At 44.8% G+C, this 19,456-nt stretch overlaps 1 protein-coding gene across 2 annotated transcripts in view; it reads right to left on the bottom strand.

Annotated features, from left to right (window-relative positions):
- Nucleotides 1–19,456, bottom strand: part of LOC135988831 (USP6 N-terminal-like protein) — a 95,053-nt gene that overhangs the window by 48,358 nt on the left and 27,239 nt on the right. For both annotated transcript variants that reach the window (XM_065635092.1, XM_065635091.1), the window contains exon 2: nucleotides 1,059–1,346. The gene's annotated coding sequence lies outside the window, so the exon portion shown is untranslated. The remainder of the gene's footprint in view (nucleotides 1–1,058; nucleotides 1,347–19,456) is intronic.

The following is a 19,456-nucleotide window of genomic DNA, read 5'->3' as shown; positions in this document are numbered from 1 at the left end:
AAGCCTCCCAAGACATCCAGGAGGAGCTGTGGGCTTGTTGCAGGCGGGTGCTAGTTCACAGGGCTGCGTGCTCGGGAGGTGACGAGCCACAGGAGGAAGTGAAGGCCACCAGCTGCTGGCTGTAGGCAGACCTTCTGCTTCACGAGACCTGGCTTCCCACACGAAAGTCAAGCCACTCCTGAGGTCCTGCTACAAGACCAGCCACCATCCCCGCCTCCGGCATCACAGCTGCCACGGTATTTTTTACCAGAAATGCAAATTTCAATCCCAAAATGGACAACACACTCCATGTGCTTGCATCAAGGCCTCATCTGCAGCTCCTCTCCCATTAACAAACACAGACTGTAAATGCCCTGGCCAGGCACCAGGTTCTAAATAAAATGTCACCAGACCACACATCACCAAGCTTAGCCTAAATCCGGTACTCACTTACAACCCTGCTACCAAAAAGGAAATCAGACTTGCACTCACAAAGTGAGTTATGACTTCAGGAATGAAATTACTATCAAGCAGGATGAACCAAGATACAGGAGAAGCTGTTTGTGTGTTTTTTTATTTTGACTACAACAAAAACTCAAGAGCACACAAGCAAGCTTTTTTTTTTAAAGCATAAGTAGCACTAAACCAGCTTAACTGCAAGAAGGTTCATGTTTTAACTGTCTCAGGGTCTTTGAAAATGAGTGCCCTCACATCACTTTATGTGAGTCGCAGATGTGTTACATAAAATTCAAACAAACTCCTGTCCCAGTAAACTTGCACTGTATCCAAAACTGTGCTGGATGCTGCACTGGATAAAAACATGCTCACCTCCCTTAGCAGAGGCACTAGGAACATCCAAGTGAGAACCTCCACTGCAACTTGCTTTGAAGCCACAGGCAATATCCCAGCAAGCCAGAGCACTCAGCACCATCGCAGATGAGATCCTACTGATTTATTAGCACAGGTACCCACAGCACATAACAGCTCTTGGGGTGACGCTCACCTGCTCTGAAGCCAGTCTGTGAGTTCGGAGAAGGGAGTGTGGAAATGCAACCTGGCTTCAAGGAACATGCCCTTACCTGAGCCTGCTATCAGGTGCCGAGATGCATCCGTTCAGCTGGAGTTGTCCTCTCCCCTCCGGGCATCTATCTGGCAGGAGCTGGTTGTCTCTGCCACAGGGTGGTGAGGACACCCAGTGGCTGCAGCCCACCGGTCAGACGTCCTTTGTCCTCACTTGCGCTGCCCCAGCTCAGTGTGGCAGCCCTCCCCTCCACTCCTCTGACACCTGAGAGCTCACCACGAGTGGCTGGGAGAAAAAGCAAGGCAGGAGGCAATCTGCATGCGGGCTCACTCTTCCCCAGCGCTTACTGCAAAGGAAATAAGAAGGTGGTAAGTTTTCCAGTCCTGGCATGGCAGAGGCACTGTCCTTTACCAGTGCAGTGGGTCTTTGCACACAGAGGAAAGGCAGGTGCCATTGGAAGAGGCAGCAAGGCAGCCTCTCAGCCTGGTGGGGAAGGAACAGGCTGTAACGGGAGAGTACCCAAAGGCATACAGTAAACTATGCCCATCTGCACTGCAAGAAGACCCTTGGTGTGGGTCATGCTTGGATTTTGTTGATTCGTGGGTTTTTCAGAAAGAGTTTCCTCCCCACCCAGCTCGCAGCATCAGGCCAGCCCAGCATGGACTTGCACTAACACAGAGGACTCGTTATAGGGATTTTCTTTGGGGCTGGGTAGGAATTTTACAACTGTCTGACCAGACATGTCAGGTACTGGAAAAACAGCCTGCATGCCTCCAGCTGTACGACATCATCCTTACGGGGTGTTTTTCCAAGGATGCTCAGCTCAGACACAACTCAGCAACTGGTTTGCAGCAGGGGGCCGTGTTTTAGCCCATTTTCTGGCCTGGTTGAGTGCTGGGGGATGGAGTGGCTTCTAATGCAGATCTCAGAGCCCATCATACCTCTGTACCAGTAGACAGATGCTACCAGCAACTCAGCAGGCAGAATATGCCCCCTGCCAAAGCCAAAGGCATAGCATTACACCCCACTTCAGCCAAGCTAAGAGCATGTTGCTGCCAAGAAGGAATACAATGAGCGATCCAGGCCATTCATTCCTCCAAGAACAAGCTGGGGGGAAAGGCAGAAGGAGCATATGGGACTTCGGTCAGGTTAAGACCAGTAACACAACATCACCAACTCACACAGTGGGAGAGCTGGCATCAGCAGCGCCACCTTCCAGCACTTGCAGTTCCTACCAGATACATCCAAACAGCATCAGAGCCCAACATATAGCTATCATTTTTTTAAAACAAGTTCTTAATTCTCACCTTAAGCAACCCAGAGAAGCAATGCACTGGTTTCACAAGAAGCCAGCAACTGCCAGGAAGGGTAAGAGCGCGCCAGTGCCTGGGAGAGCAAGCACAGCTCACTTTTGTCATGAGCAGCCACTTTAGTAACACCACCCCTCCTCCAATTCCCTTCACGATCACCTGTCAATTGACTTTTCCCCACATTTCCTGGGCTGTCTTGTGCTGAACTTCCCTCCTGTCACCCCTCCAACACCTGGACACAATGACTTGGAGACCCCAAAGTGCAGAAAACTTCACACTCTTTCAGAAGTGGCCCCCTTTATCATCAAGTAACCTACACCACAGATTACATTACATATACATTATCACTGACTAATTTATAATGTGGCTTACACACATTACAATGCAGATTACACACATTTCCCTCTGTTCTCCCAGTTTGCACCAAGCTTTTAAAGTACAATGGCAAGCTGTGGTCACAACAATAGTAATACTTCGCCACTAGACTACGGCAATACCGTGAAACCCAAATACATTGGCCAAGTCTTTTAGTTATAGAAATAACTAAAAAACTACGTAAGGCTGCTATTTACATGCTATCCAACCCCCTTAACACTACCAGCACGCACAGCAGTGCTGCCAGTGAATAAAACCTCAATCCTCTCCTCACCATCCTTCCTGTGCTCACAGCACTTAAGTATTGCTCCCATTTTCACATATGTTTTTTTTTGCACTGTGCTTTGGCGCTCAGGTTAAGGTCATCTGCCCACAGATGGAGACAGGAGGAGAGAAGCAAGATGGCTGATATTGGCTCTACTCCCTGCTTATGCTCGGTAAGCCCAGCCTTGGTGCTTCTGCAAAGCTCAGCTGTTGCAATATTAGAAGATGTGGCTTTAGATATAAGCTAAACCCTTCTGAGAAGAACAGCAAGCCTGCAAGCAATTCTTCAACAGCTTCTATTTATAGACCTCATGGGGAATAAAAGAGCATCCAAATATTTTTTTAAAGCTCTTTTTGACAGTAACTCATCTTCTCCAAACATCAATAGAAAAAAACAAACAAACTAAAACCAGCACAAAAATCCCAAGATGCCTGATTTTTTTTGGAGCATCATTATTTAAATGATTTCTCTTTTTTTTTTTTTTTAAAAAAAAAGGGAGAAAAAACTGAAGAATGCAAAAGTTCACGTGCTGCTTTGGGAATTGAAGACTAATTTTCTCTGTGCTTCCCCTCTTCCTCCATTCCAGTGCTTATAAAAAGGCCAAAAAAGCCGTGAGGAGGAAGGGAAATCTCCTTTTTTCAGGTGATACACTGACCTTGAAAGGAACTAAATAAACACGGAGCTTAGGAACAGGCTTCTTCCATTTGTTTAAGACTAGAAGAGCAGTGTATATTTCTTTAGTCATAAACTAAAGGAAGCTACAATGATGGTCATTCTCCACGTGGACATTAATTCCTCTCAAAATATTTTATTTTATTCTTTTCAGTCCATGTAGCAACACCACAGGATGTGCTACTCTTCCCTTTTACCATCCCCATGGTCATTCTTGCCTCCAGCTGTACATGGCATTTTTGGGTAAGCTTTAGCTTTTATTGCATCCTCTTCTGTTATTTAAAACTTTTCCTGCTTTTTGGCTTGGTGGCCACTGCCAGCTAGAGACAACCCACACCTAATGTGCCTGAAGCAGCAGGGTGAGGACACGTGTCGTGGCTGATACCTAAGATGTCACCCTGTGCACTGTGGAGCTAGTCATGGTCACTAGACAAAACCAAAGGAACAAGGATGCAAAAATAAGCTATTGTGCTGTTAGCAGCCTGTGCTCTCCTTGGCACAGAGAGGCAGCATCGTTTTAAAAACACAAACCAGGAAATAACAAATGTACCATTATATATAAAGTCACTGCGACAGACAATGAAATAAATGGGTAGGAAGTTAAAAATCCACTAACAACAAAACGCAGCTTGTTCATGAAAAACTTGCCCAAAATAATCATTGAAGTGAATGAGTTACAAGTTATAAATACAGAAGTTGAGTTAAAGTGAAACCTACACTGACTGTGTGGGTCTTGTACCGCTTGCAGCCCATGGTTGCACGCCGTTTTTAGGAGGGAAGGCAGTTTGAGCCGTTAGCCTGACCCTGACTAATTCCCTAGGAAAATATATTTTTTTTAAATGAGGTTCTCTGGGTACCACCCTCATTTCTTCAACCACTTTAATGAGTTTAATCAGCTCACACTGCCTCCAAACATAGAAGCCCATGCAGCAAATCATTAGGTTGGAGCAAAAGGAATTGCAGTTTTTGCATTGTTGGAATTTGTCAGTTTTAATTTTTTTAAAATAAATGTGGTTAGGTTATACATCAGTTTAATGCACTTTTCAAGCTTTATGTTTTTTTGCTACTGACTTATTACTTGCTGTTTATTTTATATTTATTTTAGACTATGGAAATGATGTTAGACAAAAAGCAAATTCGAGCATTTTTCTTATTCGAGTTCAAAATGAGTTGTTAAGCACCAGAGACAACTCGCGACATCAGCAACACATTTGGCCCAGGAACTGCTGGTGAACGTACAGTCAGTGGTGGTTCAAGAAATTTCACAAAGGAGACGAGAGCCTTGAAGATGAGGAGTGTAGTGGTGGCCATTTGAAGTTCACAATGACCAATTGAGAGCAATCATCAAAGCTGATCCTCTTACAACTACATGAGAAGTTGCCGAAGAACTCAACATCGACCATTCTATGGTTGTTCAGCAATTGAAGCAACTTAGAAAGGTGAAAAAGCTCGATAAGTGGGTGCCTCACAAGCTGACCAAAAATTTTTTAAAAAATTGTCCTTTTGAAGTGTTGTCTTCTTCTATAGAACAACAATGAACTATTTCTCAATTGGATTGTGACATGCGACGAAAAGTGGATTGCATATGACAACTGGCAATGACCAGCTCAGTGGTCGGACCGAGAAGAATCTCCAAAGCACTTCCCGAAGCCAAACTTGCACCAAAAAAAGGTTGTGGTCACTGTTTTGGTGGTCTGCTGCTGGTCTGATCCACTCCGGCTTTCTGGATCCCGGTGAAACCATTACATCTGAGAAGTCTGCCCAGCAAATTGATGAGATGCACCAAAAACCGCAACGCCTGCAGCCGGCATTGGTCAACAGAAAGGGCCCAACTCTTCTCCACAACAACACCCGACTGCATGTTGCACAACCAACACTGCCAAAGTTGAATTAATTGTGCTACGAAGTTTTGCCTCATCTGCCATATTCACCTGGCCTCTCGCCAACCGACTACCACTTCTTCAAGCATTTCAACAACTTTTTGTAAGGAAAACACTTCCACGACCAGAAGGATGCAGAAAATGCTTTCCAAGACTTCATCGAATCCCAAAGCACAGATTTTTACACTACAGGAATAAACAAACATTTATTGTTGGTAAAAATCCGTTGATTGTAATGGTTCCTATTTTGACTAACAAAGATGTGTTCGAGCCTAGTTATAATGATTTAAAATTCACAGTGCAAAACTGCAATTACTTTTGCACTAACTTAATATTTGTATTGGGCAGCCTCTGCAGAGGATACTCCCAGACCATTTTGCTGGCAGAACCTTAGATTTGCATTACCTTCAAACAGCATCTCCGGGCACTAACGAGTGAGCTGTTGTTAGCTTATTTTCTTCTACCAAAACCCCATGCAAGCATGTCCACTAAGAGAAAACTTCAGGGAAACAAGTATTTGATCTGGCACTGGGAAGTACTGAGAAAATGTCTCCCAAAGCTCTTTTACAACCTTGAACCACATGCAGGACAGCATTAGGACACATAAACTTTCAAGGAGTATGAAAACAATATTTTTTTAATTACAACATAGCCTTTTGCTTCCTTTTTGCTTGTTGATAACTCCTAATTCTCCAACTGAACAGCTGCAGGAATCTTTGCTATTTTTTTTTTGTGCAAAAGCAACATTTTATATCAACAAGAAAATTTAATGGTTGTGTTCCCTTTAAGGAAATCGTTCACACAAGAAGTCCACTCCTCTTCCCTTTGTGGAAGACATGTTTATAAAATCAACCAGAGGTGAAGACTTAAGGCAGAGGTAATGCTTCAGCTTACGAAACAACAGTGGTCATGTAGGACACCCTGTTAAAAGCAGCTCACCAGCTTAGGAGTCAATATAAAAATAACTCAAGGGTTCCTGGTTTTTTCTTTTTTTTCTGTTTTGTTGTTGTTGTTGTTTTTAAATAGTGTTGAAACATCTGTATCATACAGTCAGGGCTCCAAAATACATCTTACAATTCACAAATGTATCTGGCTGTTACCACTTTACTGTGGTCAACGTAAAACTAAACCTGGCACTAAAAATGGATCCATGGAAGTTGCTGGGGTTGAAAGCGAGACACATGACTTTCCAGCTAGAGAAAACGAAGTGGTACTGATATTTTGGAGTACACCATATTACTGCAATAACAAATTCTGTACTTCAAATATAAGTGCAACTAAATGATGCTCAGGGTGTGGTGGAAATGCAGCCAGGTGTGTTGGTGCTGAACGCTGGTAAGTGAGGAAAAGGACGTGAATCTCCCAGTCGCTGGCAAAGCCCTAGTGCTGATAGTGGGCAGCTGGTGAGGTGCCACGCCAGGCAGTGACCAGCAGCAAGCAGCACCAGCTCCAGCCACCGACAGCGGCTGAACCAGTGCTCCTGGAACTACACTCTGAGCCCACACCACCAACCACAACCCTGTGCGAGCGTGGACCCCATCTCTCCCCATCTCCCCCAGTCCCCAAGTAAAGCCATGCTGGTCCCCAGTGCAGTGGCTACAGCCAGTGCCTTTGCACATGTGCTTAGGGGATAAAATCAGTCTCCGCCCCTCCTCCATCAGACCCATGTTCACCCCAAGGCTGCCAATGACATGTTTTTCCTTGTAAGCGCACCCCCAGCACTTACGGTATTTCCGAATCAGCTAAACACTGTCCTCCAAAGGGCTAGGCAAGGATGCTCGCATCACTGTGCTGCTGTCTCAAAGGCTTTACCACAACGGCAGTGCTTTCCCGCAACCTGCGCCAACAAGGCCGAGGCCCCGGCACACACCGTTCAGCCAGGGAGATGGCAGAGCACTGCCACACTTTGTGGCATGTACCACCACGTAATGACACACACCCCCAGCATCCCTAGCCTACCTCAAACCAGTGTGAACTAGAAATTCGGATTTGACGACTCAGCATCTTCCTCATCCCTGCTTTGGAAACCTCCTGTGATGATCACAACATCAGGAGAAGGCGCAAATTCTGCTTGGTTTCTGGGAATAGAGTGTTATGCCTGAGCACATCATCTGGCTCATCCCTAATTTTACCCCACTAAGGACTCAAAGGTGGAAGGGTGGCACAACAAGCAGCCTGAGTCAGCCCCACGTTTGGAGTCCAGCTCCACATGGTGCATGGAGAGCCCTGACCAGGTCTGGTGTGGACCCAAACCCACAGGTGCCACCATGGAGCCCAATATCCATGGGGATGTACAACTGAGTGAGCCAGGTGACGTGGCTCAAGTATCACCTCTGTCTCAAGATGCAGTCTTACTTAGCTGAAGACATGTTCAGCTAAAGAAAATAAGATAAATGGAACCTGAAAGATGCATTTATCTTAAAAATGCTTTAACATTCACCCAATAAAGCAACAATCGGACAGTTCACTTATATACACGAAATTTGAGTTAAGATATTTGCAAGCAGGATGACAATTTCCTTGGCATCTTGAGAAATGGGAATCTTCCTGTTCCGAGATCAAAACCTGGGAGAGCTGAATGCATCCTACTTAAAGTGCAGCTGGCAGGTGGACTCAGCACTGTGCAAGACAGCTTGGAAAAGGGCAGTGGAGGGTGCTTTGATAGGAAAGGCACAAATAAATAACTTTTTTTTTCCTAAAGTAAAGAGTGAGGATAACACAAAGAATAAGATCCATACTTGAGAAAGAACATGCCTGCAAGCCTTCAGATAAGACTTCAAAATAGAACAGCAGTTGCACTGGAGAGTTTTGAATTTCGTTGTTTACAAAGCATCAAGTCTTTCAGCAGGAAGGATTTCTCCAGAGAGCAGAGATCAGAACTCCTTTGCAGAGATCATTTGCTCATTTGCTCTTTATCATCACCCTTAGTTGAGAGTAGCCTCTGTGAGCCCACCCTGTAATTTAAAGCACAGTTGCTTCAATCTTGTCCTGGCTGAGTACAAACCAAGGAGTTCATCTTCCCGGTTCCCACTTCCCACCTAAGTCTGGACCTGGATTCCCATCTTGGGTCACTGATTGCAGACCTTCCTTTAACGCCTGCTTCAGATAGATGCATGGCTGCAACGAAACAAAAGCAGCACCTTTCCCACCTGCTCCGAGCAGTCTATCCTCTCCTTATGGCTATCTCCCCACCAGATCCTCTCCTAGGACCCACTAAATCTCTTTTGCAGCAGTAAAGTCTGTGCTGTGCTAAAGCTATTACGTGTTTCTCCAACTTCCTTCCATTGACAGAAAACAAAAGCTTGTACTGTTGCTCACCATTATCAGAAAATATTCGCTTTCCCAGATTGTTTCTCCCCTCCTTGTTTTGGAAGGGTTTTCAGTAGAATAACAGGGTCACTCCCAACGAAGAGCAGCAGGGGGTGATTTGGGACAGAGGCCCTTCAGAGCCCACCCAGCCAATCCAGCCCCGGCCCAGGTGCAGACTGGCCCTGCCCTTCTCATCCCTGCTGGGGACTGCATGCTCCACCAACTCTTCCATCACCTTACAGGTCCTGCAGAGGAGACAATGCTCCAGCTCTACGGCCTGAAGAAATGAGGCTAACTCCACACCACCGACCTGTCTTTGAGTGGCTGCCCCCATTTTCTAGCTGCAGACCATCTGCAGAAGATATTCTGCTCACTCTTGAGTATCTACTGTATCGTACTCTGAATATCTGCTCTTTCTCTCTTCTCACCATGCTTCCTTCTTGTCAGATGCCTTATCACAACATTTCACTCCAAAGCCACCCATATGAAACTTCCACTCTTGCTGGTGCTGCTCTTTTATTCAGCAACCAAAGGAAACACTCTCGCACCAGGCGCTAAGCCCACAGCGCTCCAGCCAATGAGCAATGCAGAATTAAACACAGGTGTCACATGAAAACACAGTGCCAAGCTTATAGTTCCCAAAAAAGCACTGAATACATGTACACACTTGGTCATTTTTTATTTTTGATTTTTTTTTTTAAGCAACCAGACTATCAAGTGTCAGGTCTTAAAACCCAGAAGGGCACCAGAAATCCAAGTATTATTCAAGATATGCAATACTCAACTACTGCAAGCCAAGCTGACACCTTGCAAACACCTAACTGAAAACTGCCCACGATGGCTATTGGCAAGCCCAAACAGCTTTAATACACACAGGGCAGTTCCCTGCAACAAAAGAATTACCTGGACAGCCACTCTGTAACCCAAAACCGATGCAAGAGAAAATGTGGAGTTGCAGACAACATGTTCCTGCAGGAGCTTAGCACCAGCCCTGAGATATCTGCTGGTGAAAGCTCCCAGGAGGTCATATTCAGAAGAGGAGAGGTCAGGTCTTAACTCTGACAATCGCTTTGGCATGAGGCTCTACTGAAGACTGAATAGATTTTGAAAGTATGAGCTTCAAAATAAATAAATAAGTAAATTCTTGGTCCAAGAACACAGGAAAAAATAATAATTAAAAAAAAAGACCACTTTGGCAAGTTTCTGGTCTTAAATGATCCATAACCTCTTCCAAGCAAGATCCTTTTTACCATGGCAAGTCCTACCCAGTCCTGGAGCAGCACGGGGATTGCAAACATCCCTCTACCCTCTACTCTCCCCTGCCAGCAGCTGCAGGATGTGGGGCTCAGTGTTTCAGGGAGCAGCAACCCTCTTTTTTAATGACTCAAGGCTGGACCAGTGACCGCATGTGGTGTTGACACCTTCAGCAGGCTGTGCTGTTGTTTCTGATGGTGCCTGTGGTTGTTAAAAACGCACCATGGCATGAAAGGACTTGTTGGCAAGCAACACAGCCTCAGCTCAGGGAATGTTTTCTTCATTTCATTTACTGCCAATTAGCGGAAACTCCTCATCATTGATTTGGGTATTGAGGGGGGAAAAAGTAAATAAACAAGTAAACAACCACTTAAACACCTTCCTTGTCCCTTCCCCAGGCCCAGCCTAAGCCACACACCTCTACAGCCCCACCACCACGTTCAACTTCCCTAATGCCCACCCCAATGCAGTGGCACATCACAGATGCAGCACGGACACCTCTTGCCTGTCCTTCCTCCTGCCTGCATTCATGTGATGTGTGCTTATTATTTACACCCAGTTTAATTGCTCTTCTCACCCACTGTCATGCGAGGAGAAACACCAATTGTGCAGTTCACTTTGGAAAGCCCAGCCATCTCCACTGGTAACTACCAAGAGACAGATAGCATCATTGACTCAACCGGAAAATGCTTCTCCTCTCTCCTACCTCTTTGAGAAACTTTTTCATGGCTGCTCTGATGTTTGCAAAAGCCCAGGACCAGCCCATCTGACGCCCAGGATCTGTGCTGGCTTTTCAGTCTGTAGACATCAGGCAAGAAGAAGCCCAGCAGCCTGTGGACTGATGAAGATGACCTTCAGATTTTACATGGGAATTTGTTGGCTCTCTTATCATCTCAGAGACAACAACAATTGCAGGCAAGTCCTAAGTGTCTCCAATCAGTCACAGCCCAAATCACTACACAAAGACCTGAAATTTAAGCTGCCATTCCTTATGCCTGCCCTCCCACGGGATTCCTGTACTACAGCATCTCCATCAGCACATAACTCCCCTGTCCAAGATTCCCTCTTCCAACCCTTTAAATTTGTTGTCCAAATTCAGTTTTTTTATTCTATTCTCAACCACTTTTAAGAAGTAGGTGGTGGAAATCTTACAGCTGCTGCAGCTGGGGGAAAAGCTGAAGCACAAGCCACGCCTCTGACCTGGGAAAGGTCCCTCATGAGATGCACGCAACTCTTAACATCACACCCTCTTAGGCACCAAAATTCACAAGAAAACTGATTTTAATACTTCGCATGCCTGTGGGTTGCTCCTCCCTCTTCTTCTCCCCCCAGCAACACGCCTTTGCCTGAAAAAGGTTCTAGAACTACAAAAGCTTTAAAGAAAGTGTTGGAAGGTCATAAAAGAACAACAACTTGAGAATAGCTGCAGCTAAAAATACCAATCCCCACACCCCTTCTTTAGAGAAAACATTATCAGATGTCACTTCCCAATGGCGAAAATATGTTTGCTTTTAATTAAGATTGTATTTTGAACACTGGATTTTCTTGCCAGGGAACACAACAAGAGACCTTGGGAAAAGACCTTGTTTGCTGCCTCAAAGATCCCACTTTTCTGTGCCATCTGATGAAAAGATACTGTCTGAAACTAGCACCTGAAAATTTGTATTTTCTTCTAGCACAACTTAACTTCGCAAAATAACTTTCTAAAGAGAACAAAGTATTCTGGCCACCCATACTGAGCTGAAGTGCAATATGGATTTATTTTTATTTTTTAATACTTCAGAGTATTGAGGTAGAGAAGGTGGGAAGGAGATAACATCAACAAGCAGAGCAGCAGTGCAGAACAACCATCAGCACAGGGCTAGAAACTGCATCTTATCTGACCCAAATACTAGGTAGGACTTGAAAAATCTGCATTATGGACAGACTGAATTAGTTCCTCAGTGTGCTGCCCAAAGTCCTCACAGATCTAAAGGCTGCAATCAACATTTAGTGGACAGTAAAATAGCCATGAGGTACGGCAACCTGATGGCTTCCTTCAACAGTAGGATGAGCAGAATAAAGCAAGTCAATTAAACACCCCCCAGCAGAGAGTTTTGTACCAGTTAATTGCTTAAATAAGCTCTAGTTTACTGATCACATAGAAAAATATCCAAGAATTGCTGCAGGCATGTAAGGGAACGCCTGTGCTAACATTTTATCAAACTGAGCATGTACAAGGGGAAGGTTAGCACACCACAGCATGCTTTTTCCTGCAAAGATGTAAATGAAATCCAGGAATAACTTCTCCAGAAGGCCCAGAGACCTTGTCCAGGTCACACTCTTTACTTTCTAACCCTTAACAAATATATACCTTTCCCCCATGTAGAAACTCTCAAAACAATACTTTTTAAGAAACCACACACACAAAATAATTTTGCCAGTCCCTTACTTAAATGGCCAACTCTTGTCCTGCTGTCCTCCCCAGCTGCCCCCTTCCCTTCACCATAAAACAAAAAGCACATCTCATATGTGCCCATTCCCCCTGCACTCTGTCTGTGCATGGAGGCATTTGTACCTTTAGACCACATGCTCCCCTGTCAAAGTTATTTGAAACTGACCCAGTGCAAAATTTAGTAGCATCAAAGATATTGGGTGTGCAAGCCTCCTGCTTCCCTGAGAAGTCAAGGTGAATACCTACCAAAAAGCACTTCAAAGGACTAACCTGAAAGCGATGAGCAGGAAAACAACCACAGCTATATTATACTGTTAAAAAGTTTGCTAAAGCAGATGTACCAGTCTGCTGGAGGACCTCCCTGTGTTCTCCCCAGAGGAGGAGGAAGATGTGGGTTATTTCGAAGGACAACCACCAAGCAAGACCACAGAGATGCACTGGGAAGGAGGCAGGGCTCAGCTTCACAGCCACCACCTCCCACCATCCGCTCAGCCTGGAGGAACTTGGAAGACATGCCCGCATGATGTCATCACTGGGTTGGTGTCTAAATAAAGGAAGCTTTTTATAGATTTTCCAACTGACAAACTTAATCTGGCAAACCTCGATTAGCCAAGACTCTGTCAAGCAGAAGGGAAGGAAAAGGGAAAATAATAACCATACCATTGCAGGGGCCAGGGCAGGTGGACAATGTGTCAGGAAAGAAAGCAAAACAACCCCAAATTTACTCCCTAATACCTGCAAGTTGGATAAAAAGCACAGGTAAGAGCAGCACATAACATAATGGAGATGTGTTTTTACACCATTTGCCACAAGGAAACGCAGCCTATTTCTGCACCAGGGTAGGGGAGAGAAGGATGAAGACAAGGAGGGAGAATAGGGAGAAAAACTGTGCTTAGAGAGTAAATAAAACGTACTTCCAAGACAGAGGGGGTTTCCAGCTTCATATTATTCATATGGCAATTACTGTGCTTCCTAAAAGCAAACTAGGGGTTTCTGCATGTTCAAAAGGCTGCAAACATCTTAAATTCAAGTCATCACCAAGCAGCATTTGCTGGAAGTTCTTGGAGGAGAAAAAAAAAAAAAGCTCATGAAAGCAAAACCATCTGGCAGTTCGGTTGAGTTCATGTGTGCCTGCGTGTCATTCTCCTCTTCGTAGCTCTTCAACACTTCCACAGTGCTATGGAGTGGTTCCCCTTCCTCCCTCTGCTCCTCACTGCATCTTCAGCCAGGCATCTACTTGGAGAGCAGTTGCAATAGTCCAGTGACTAATGCTGCAGTAATGTGGGTGGGAACTGCTTCCATGCCCAGCTTCTAAGGACACAGCCTTTTATGGTATTTTTATAGTGGAAGCTGTAGTGGTCTGCATTTTGCCTTTTGTCTTCCAGGAGCCTCAGAGAAAAGAGCTCATGCTCCTCCCTGGGCTCCAGGATGCAACAGAGAGGAGCCCATGTGTGCGATAAGCAAGCCAATGCCAGGCTCCATGCACTTCCTGGCCTGGCCATGCCAGGGATGCTCAAGCATGTCACCTGCTCTGCATGGCAACCCCACAGCTCATCTCCAAGCTCTGCCATCAGCGCTGTGGGTCCCTGGGCAGCTCTGCTGCCCTATAACCTCCGAAACAGACATGAGTGGGGCATGGATGTGAGTCGTGGACACCTTACACTAACAACCTCTTCATCATTGCCACTGATGAGCCACCAGACATACTATTTCTACATTTCACGGGATGCCGGGATATGAGATACCGGCAGGGCTGCCAGAGTTTCATCTGTCTTCCCACAGGATGAGCCGTTAACTTGACTGCATCTCTCCAGGAAGTAGAAAATGAACTCTGTAGTGTTTCTACGCCATAAAAATTTAGCTGAAACAGGCCAAGAGGTTACTAGGGAAAAGCAGGCAGAGATGTTGCACTGAAACCAGGTTAAAAGCACCAGAGAGAAGCACGGTGGCAGAAAAACCACTCTCCAGGCTCATGGGCCACAGCACATGCTATTCAGACTCGGCAAGGTAATGAAGCAGACTCAGCTGTGCTCTTTAAAAGCTGAGGGCCACATGTGAGATTAAGAGAGTATCTGAAAACATTACACCATAGGGCTTGAAACAGGAGTCTGGTGGCAGATGTGCAGTGGACTGCTTTACAGGACAGCTCTCTGCTCTCCTTTGCACTTGAAGCATCATCTATTCTAGAAGAGAAGGGTATGAAAGTTTCTGCATCCCCAGTCTCAACTCCAACCAGCTGCTTATTTTAGTACTTTTAAAACTGTTAAATTCAAGAGGAAATTAAATTATAATCCACACACACCTAAAAAGTCAAAGAGAAAAGCTATCAGGATGCAGGAAAAAGTAGTAATCAATCTGCCTGATGCAAAGCCACTGATATTAAAGATCTTTTATTCCTTCTGAAATTCCAGTGAGCTCTGGATGGAGTCAGCCTACCAGTCAGGACAGATGAATGACAGACCGCCCCACAGATTTCACCAAGTAGGAAGATGCAGTGGAAAGCTGCTCTGGAGTGATTTCTCAGATACAAGAGGCACAGTGGAGGGGAAGTTTGGGAGAGGTCCATGTCAGCAAGCACTACACAGCCCACAATACACCTTGGAGGCGAGCCAGAAAGACTACTGCTGCAAGAAAAAACCCCTTCAGCCCTAATGCAAGTCAAAAGGTGGTTCAATGCATTGCCCTCAGCGCAGCAACCCCCAGCATCTGCTCAACAAGATGCCTCACACCAGGGGAACAGCCAGAGCTTCCCAGACAGACCAAGATGGAGTCTTTTGCTCCCTGAGCAGATGAAATACATTTCCAAGTTTAGAGTCTTCCTGCTATTAGATAACAGATTGAGATTACCGAATTAAAATTTAAAAAAAAAAAAAAAAATCATGTGAAAGACTCTGTCCTGTTCAAAGGAATACAATTAATTTCCTGTAGTCTTGCCCTAAAGACCACAACATCACACACAGCTCTGCCTCACCTTGTTTCTCATTAAACTACTAAATACACACAGCAGTGGCTGTGTAAGAGGTAGGGCAGGTTACTTGATTTTCATTATCCTTTACTTGGACCAGTATTATCAAATTTTATTAAAACAATAATTAAAAAAAAAAAAAAACCAAACAGGAAGAAGAATGAATGGAACACAGTAACCAGCCTAAAGCTCCTATGGACAGAAAAGGGACACATCCAAGCCTGAACTTGGGTTCATACCTCCCATGCCAGAGAGACCTCTTTTTACGTAGCCTTTAGTTTTCAACACCTGCCATTCGTACCCCTGGGAAAGCTAAGGAATGGCTGAAATGCCAGTTTGCCCTGACAAGCTCAATTCTGCAGTTGCTGCAGGCGACTTGGTGCCACTCTGACCTCATTGCGCTGGGAGACCCCAGGAACCCTGCCCCTCAAGACCATCCACCCACCCTCACCTCCAGCTGTGCAGTGCACCTGCATTTAGCATCATTTTGACATTTTCATCCAGAAACAACCCACAAACAACCCAGCCAGCAGGTTCTCTGCAAATCTAAAAGCATAAGATGCCAATTCCTACAGAGCAACAACCTCCTCTGATGTAGGAGTCAGCTGGTGCCAGCACAGCCTGAGCTTGGACGTATACATGCCTGGCTTCATCCAGGCTTTGCAGCTGATGGTGTTTCCAAAGAAGCAAATCCAGACAGTCCCTCCAAGCACTTGCAGCCCTATTCTCCTCCAGCTAGTGCTCTAGTGATCACCCTGCTGAAGCCCACTGGGCCTGGGGTGCAGGTCCCCTGGAGCAGATCAGCCTGTAGCTTGCTGATATGGCTGTGGTAAGGGATGGATGCTTTTCTCCCTCTCTTTGTGGGGAAAGGGCTTGCTTTAAAACAGCCTGCAGAGGATGTGAGGAAAACGTGCCCCTCCAGGGAAAGAGGCCTGTGCTTACAGCATTAGTTAGCTGAAGGACACAAGCCTGATTCCACTGAAATGAATGGGAATGTTGCTAATGAATTTAGAATAAAATTCAGATTTCCAATAGCCTTCACACAAGGCCCACCTGAACTAGAAAAGAACGTTTGATGGAAAGGCTGAGCTTCTCCAAGATCTGGTTCCTCATGAGATTTCCCTGCTTATCTTCTTTCTTCCCCCTCCCAAATTTGCAGATGGATTTAAGCCCACAGTAGCTTCTGCTCTGGACATTTCTCAAAGCAGTTTACATCATCAGGGTTGAGCTCAATGTAATGACTACAGGAACACTTGTATGAAAAAAAGAAAAATAATCCGAGAAATTACGCCCTTCACATGACCTGCAGATGGTGCATTCCTCCCAGCAGGACCAAAATTGTTTAAAAGACAGGTAAGAGCCTTCTAGGAGATGCAGACAGTGGCAGCAGACCCTACAGCCCAACTTCCAAAGCCCTTTAAGATGAAAAGGAAGTTCTTCACTGCCATCCCAGCCAGGAGTAAAGAAGGAGACAGTGGATCGTGACACAGGTGGTGCTTAAAACAGGCTGCCCGTCATTTTACAGAAAGGGGAAAAAAAAGTAAAAGCAGCATCCCACTGTGTACAGACTTAATGACCTATTACCTTCAGCAGTCCTTTGCACGGCCACAGCTTTCAGCTAAGGATCTGCTTTGCTGAAACCAGTAGGCAAATTGTGTAGTAACTGGAGGTCTTAAAAGCCTTGCAAGAAAATGCAATAAAATAAATAAAAGTCAGCAGGGCAGGTTGTGTCTGACAACTCATTTTTTCCCTATGCAATGCAATGCTGTGCAAAGAGACATGGCATGAATCAACCTATTTTGGCAGTGCACATCTAGCCAGGAAGGGCAGGATGCGTCTCAGCACCGGTGCGTGGGGGACACTCTCCAAAGGGCTCTGTTTACCAAGTGGGATCTAGTGCAATCTTTACACAAAACCTGTAAAGCTCCAAAGTAATCTAAAACAGATCCATTCTCCCTTCCCACTCCACAAATACAATCCAAATTGGGTCATCTCCTAACAATAAATGAATGACACCCATTTAAGCCTCCGCTTCGGTGCTGACATAAGCTAGGTCCTTTCATTCTTGCACTGCATGTGCTAAAGATGCTTTTGTACATCCTCTGAAGTACTCAATTTGAAAAAACATGGTAACTAGGCAATTGCATTCAGCTGCTCTTGAAAAAAAGCCATTTCCCTTCCCTCTCAATAGGCTCTTAGGAAGCCTGGACCGAAAAACATTGCCTAATTCAAACTCAGCTCCACCAGGATGGCTGGAGTTGGGAACTAGGGATAGGGACGAGAACAACTACTAGGTACTACTTGGGTCTGCAGCGTGAAAAACACCAGCAATATGATGGTCTATGGAGAAAGAGAGCCCTTACCTGTGTCCAGCAGCTAAGCAGCAGCCAGAAGTCCTGTTTTAAGGCACTGAGCATGACGGCACAACTAGAACATTCAACAGGTAAAACATCATATTTTCTTTAAAAACTACTGAGTACACCTAAGTCTCTCCATTACTTTTTAGGGGATGAAAGGATTATTCAGTTCCAGTATTTTAGTGTGACAAGGACTGGAGGAACCAAGAAGAAAGTTTTTCTGTTATCTTTGCCTGGCAGTAAAAGTTTAAGGTGTTTTGGTGGTGTTTTTATTTATTTTTTTTTCTTGTTCATCTGTAATGCCTCAGAACTATGACACTACTGCACGGCAGCTTTTGAAGTTCCTCTGCTGGCACCAGCATCCTCCTCCTTTCTGAAATGGAAACATTCAGACATTTGGGCACAGAGATCAGCTGGAAAGAACAGTGCAGCTCCCACTAAAAAAGCCATTAACTAGGAAAAAAAAAACACTGTCGTAAAAAAGAGACATTTGTCTAAGATGGAAGGCCCATTATTTGTTTTTTATAAAATAGAAAAACATTCATAGCTCTGTGTTCATTAAAAAAACAAAAACACAAGCACCAGGGGCAGAAAGTCTGACAACTTTAACATGACCTAACTGTTGCACTATCCCTTACATATAATTTTAGCAGACTTTTTCCAAATCCCACTACATGCTGTTATGAAGCCATGTTCCAAGATTTAAAGTTTTAATAATAGAAGCCTTTAACCACAACATCTGCAAAAATATGCCACATAAAATAAATAAATTAAAAAAAAAAAAAAAGGAAAACTTCAAGTCCTATCCTGTTACAGAGGCTATTCTCCAAACGATGCACAGAAAAACCATTTGTGCCTGTTTGTAGGAAGCAGCATTGGATTGACACACTGCTGCAGAGGACTTTGTTACAAAATTCATGCTTATTTGTCAGAGATGCAACCTTGCGAGAAGACAGGCGGTTTTAAAGATTTAAAGAACATATGCTTAAATAGGGAAACCGAGGCATGTAATAATTAGCTGATTCCTCATGCAGCAGAAAATTTATTTATTCCAGCTAACACAACACCATCTTTGCTAACACGGGCTGCTGTGGCAGGACATGAGAGCGGTGAACTAAGGACAAGCTCAGCAGTTAACTTTGAATTCCCTGACTCTACTCCTGCCACCATCCACTCTGTTACTTTTCAGAAGGAAAACAGGAGAAAGCTTATAAAGGAAAACAAGACAACAACAATTTGGGGAAATGCTCAGAACCAGATGGGTTGGCCTAGCTCGTGCTGGACATGGGGCCATAAAACCAGGGACCAGCCACCTTCTAGCCATCTTGTGAGACACCCAAAGACTTAAGGTGTTCAAAAGCTGAAATATTGCACCCTTATTTCTAAATATAGGGGAATAATATTTTTAAAAGCTAAAATAACAAGGGACTTGCATGAGATGCCCCCATTGCCACTGCAACATGCACGCAGCAAATAAGTAAGTTTTTTTATAGCCAGTACTTAGCATTGTTTTGTTGCTATTTTTCTTGAGACTATAAGAGCACTCTCCTTCATATGAACCTTATAGGAGGTGAAAAAAAAATAGAAAAAACTTCCATTCCTGGCATTGCTCTGGCAGAGCTCTGCTCATTTAGG

This window comes from Caloenas nicobarica, chromosome 5 (genome assembly GCF_036013445.1).
Source record: "Caloenas nicobarica isolate bCalNic1 chromosome 5, bCalNic1.hap1, whole genome shotgun sequence".
In the NCBI taxonomy this organism is placed as follows: Eukaryota; Metazoa; Chordata; class Aves; order Columbiformes; family Columbidae; genus Caloenas; species Caloenas nicobarica.
The sequence above is the reverse complement of the archived record's forward strand: the minus strand, read 5'-3'. Positions and strand labels throughout refer to the sequence as shown.